Source organism: Dryobates pubescens, chromosome 1 (genome assembly GCF_014839835.1).
Source record: "Dryobates pubescens isolate bDryPub1 chromosome 1, bDryPub1.pri, whole genome shotgun sequence".
Classification (NCBI taxonomy): domain Eukaryota; kingdom Metazoa; phylum Chordata; class Aves; order Piciformes; family Picidae; genus Dryobates; species Dryobates pubescens.
The window spans coordinates 33,517,260-33,521,302 of NC_071612.1; the positions used below are offsets into that span (position 1 = coordinate 33,517,260).

Consider the following 4,043-nt stretch of genomic DNA (forward strand, 5'->3'; position numbering starts at 1 on the left):
ATGTTTATATACATTAATTAGATGCATGATTATTTTATTATTAGATTATTGTTTAATTAATATAAAGAGAAATTTTTAAAGGATAAATGAAAGTATTTCCAATAATTAAGGTCATATTGATTGAGATGTCTTCTTGGACACAAAATAATTAATGAAGAGCATACCTTATACTAAAAAAAGTTCCGCTGCTATATCACAGTTAAAAATTTCATATGTGTCTTTTCAATTTCCCCATCTAAGCATCACTTCAGTAAATTCCAATGCTTATTGTTTTCATCTTTACAGTTAAGATCATCATTACAGCTAAGATTGTTTTCATCCTTTCAGCTGGCCTAGATAGAAGGGTAAGGATTGATCTCAAGGAGCACAAAGCATATGGTGAGTACCTCAATCTGCCAAAGTTTTTGTCTGGGTATCATGCAGAACATACCCCAGGATCACCCTGTTGTGTTAAGTGCTGTTTGATTATGTCCATGATGGAAACTCTTTACATGTGTCAAGAAGTGGAAGTATTGTTTTTGAGTCTTTTCTTCTGCCCCAAGCACGGCGTAACCTCAGCACCAGTTAGGCCACATCTTGAGTCCTGTGTCCAGTTCTGGGTTCCTCAGTTTAGGAAAGATGTGGAGTTGCTGAAACATGTCCAGAGAAGGGCAAAAAAGCTGGGGAGGGGTCTGGAGCACAGCCCTGTGAGGAGAGGTTGAGGGAGCTGGGGTTGCTTAGCCTGAAGGAGAGGAGACTCAGGGGAGACCTTCTTGCTCTCTACAACTCCCTAAAGGGAGGTTGTAGCCAGGTGGGGGTTGGTCTCTTCTCCAAGGCAACCAGCAGCAGAACAAGAGGACACAGTCTCAAGCTGTGCCAGGGGAGGTTTATGCTGGATGTTAGGAAGAAGTTCTTGCCAGAAAAAGAGATTGGCCATTGGAATGTGCTGCCCAGGGAGGTGGTGGAGTCACCATCACTGGAGGTGTTTAAAAAGAGCCTTGATGAGGCACTTTGTGCCATGGCTTAGTTGATTAGATGGTGTTGGATGGTAGGTTGGACTTGATGATATCTGAGGTCTTTTCCAACCTGGTTAATTCTATTCTATTCTCATGATCTAAATGAGGAAGAAAAATGTCAAAGGAAGCATTTTGCAGAAGGGAAAATTGCTAGCCTGGGCTTAACCTCTCCTGTGATGCTAGAAAGTGGAAGAAGTGTATATGAAATGTCACATACCTGCCCTGCAATTCAATTTGTCCCCACAGAGGAAATGAGAGGAAATACTTTCAATCTTGTTGGAAACACCACTCATCAGTGTGTGCAGGGCTTTGAGATCACAAGCAAGGGGGAATAACAGGATTGTAAAGTCTTTATTTTTCTTTTATATGGATAGAATTATATTTATATATTTCAGCAAGGATAGCAAAAAAAATAATCTCTGAAGTAAAAAAATCATAGACTCAACCAGGTTGAAAAAGACCTCAGGGATCATCAATTCCAACCTAACACCTCCTGACAGCTAAACCATGGCTCCAAGTGCCACATCCAATCTTTTTTTGAACATCTCCAGTGATGGTGACTCCACCACCTCCCTGGCCAGCACATTCCAATGCCCAATTACTCTTTCTGTGAAGGAAGAACTAGTTTATACTTCAGAAGCAACAACTTGTAGGCCTGCTGTCTTCCCTGACTGTTTCCAATCCTGTTCAAACCAAAGGCATGACTGTTGTGGATTGAGTTGAATCTGCTGGTGTTCATACCATGCTCTGATGACCCTCAGTGGTCTGGGGTGCAGGCTTCAAACCCGTAGCTGTCTACTGACAGTGTGGTTCAATTCCACCTTTCAGGCACCAGGAAATTATACATTTTGTACTATGTACCAGGGCAATAAATCTGGTGAAGGGTCTGAAGAACAAGCTCTATGAGGAGATGCTGAGGGAGCTAGGGGTGTTTAGCCTGGAGAAGAGGAGCATCAGGGGAGACTTTATTGCTCTCTACAGCTACCTGAAAGAAGGTTGTAGCCAGGTGGGGGTTGGTCTCTTCTCCCAGGCAACCAGCACCAGAACAAGAGGACACACTCTCAAGATGTGCCAGGGGAGGTTTAGGCTGGATGTTAGGAGGAAGTTCTTCCCAGAAAGAGTAATTGGCCATTGGAATGTGCTGCCCAGGGAGGTGGTGGAGGTGTCCAAAAAAGGATTGGACGTGACACTTGAAGCCCTGTTTTAGTTAGTCATGAGGTGTTTGGTGATAGGTTGGACTTGATGATCTCTGAGGTCTTTTCCAACCTTGTTGATTCTCTGATTCTATGATTCAGGATAATTTTGTTTCTCAAGTTCCTGTTTTTTAGAATAGAATAGAATAGAATTAACCATGGCTAATTCTAATCAGTCTGGTTGATTCTACGATTCTATGTTTATCTGATCCTGCTCAGTAAATCTATTCTTATCTCAGTCTTTTCTCAATCCTGAGGGTTTTTTGTGTGTGTTACTTTACTTTTCCCTCACTTTTGTGTTGGGGGAACAGACAGATGGTTCAGTTTGACCCATTTTGTTCTGATTTAAACCATTACAATGACTCTCTGCTTTCCAGACCACTTGCATCAGGCCTCAGGATAAGTCTCACAAACCCAAGTGACATGTTGGATGCTGTATATGTCTTGGAGAGAACAGAAAGGCAGCAAAGAATGACAGCATTCAATATAACTCCACAAATAATAACATGGAAGCAAGGTGTTCCCAGAAGACTCTGCACCTGAAGGGGCTCAAGCACCAACCAACCAGCATTTGTGAGACATGCATGCAGGTAATCTAACTGAAAAAAAACACCCCAACCCCCCAGCAATGGCACTTTTTTCTCTTTTCTCCTCAAATGTCTTCCATTTAATCTGCAGTGTGGGTTAGAAGGGTGTGGGACAATCACAAAGAGCCTTCTCTCTGGTAGTGATTATATTGCCTCTGATCTCTCACACATCGCCTCAGTAATCTGTTCCTGTACTCAGCTTCCCTGTGATTTGGGATGCCCCACAGGGCATCTTGCCTTGTCCAACTTGCCTGAGAATGTGAATGAGGAGTTGTTTTCAAGTTTCTGATACTTTCAAGGTATGTGGTTCATCTGAAGTGTGACTTCAATGCGTGAAGCTATGGTAAACCTCAAAGAACATCACAGGTACTAACTGTGATTAGAGCCTAAAACCCAGCACATTTTTTTCGGGGAAGGCTTTGAGCATAAGCTCATTATAAATACATGCCTACCCCATGTGGCTTTTGAAGAATGACACTCTGCTATCACAGCAACAAGGAGCCACTGTGACTGCCTTCCCTAACAAAAGGTGGGTTTCTATGTTTTGATGCAATTCACATGCAAGGAGCAGATTCTAGTTTGGGTATTGCGGTTGCTTGAAGTGTCTTTTGGGAAGAAACGCTGCCAGCACCTGTGGAAAAAGAAAAATACCTGTTTCTATTATGTAATGTGTCTTGCCTGAAAATAAATCACAAAGGCTCTTAACTTTGAATAGTTTAGTTTTCATGTACATTGGTATTTGTGAAGTTACCTTTTCTTAGGACAAGTAGTTTTCTTCATGGGGAAAGTCAGTTCTGCCTTTAGTGTCAGTTGTTAACTCCTAGCACATGGAGACTTCAAGGCAGATCCAAAGAAGCTGTTGGGGGTGTTTAGCCTGGAGAAGAGGAGGCTCAGGAGAGACCTTGTTGCTCTCTACAGCTATCTGAAGGGAGGTTGTAGCCAGGTGGGGTTGGTCTCTTCTCCCAGGCAACCAGCATCAAAACAAGAGGACACAGTCTCAAGCTGTGCCAGGGGAAGTTTAGGCTTGAGGTGAGGAGAAAGGTCTTCCCAGAAAGAGTAATTGGCCATTGGAATGTGCTGCCCAGGGAGGTGGTGGAGTCACCACCCCTGGAGGTGTTCAAAAAAGGATTGGATGTGGCACTTGGAGCCATGATTTATTTAGTCATGAGGTGTTGGGCGATAGGTTGGACTTGATGATCTCAAAGGTCTTTTCCAACCTTATTGATTCTATGATTCTAAGATTTCAGCTTGACTGCAGATGCTTAATT

The 4,043-nt window shown here is 42.8% G+C and overlaps 1 non-coding gene across 1 annotated transcript; it reads left to right on the plus strand.

The window, feature by feature from the left end:
* Positions 1 to 1,739: 1,739 nt before the first annotated feature.
* Positions 1,740 to 1,826, plus strand: TRNASTOP-UCA (transfer RNA opal suppressor (anticodon UCA)). The gene has a single exon. It is a non-coding gene; the product is annotated as a tRNA-Sec (tRNA).
* The last annotated feature ends 2,217 nt before the right edge of the window (positions 1,827 to 4,043 follow it).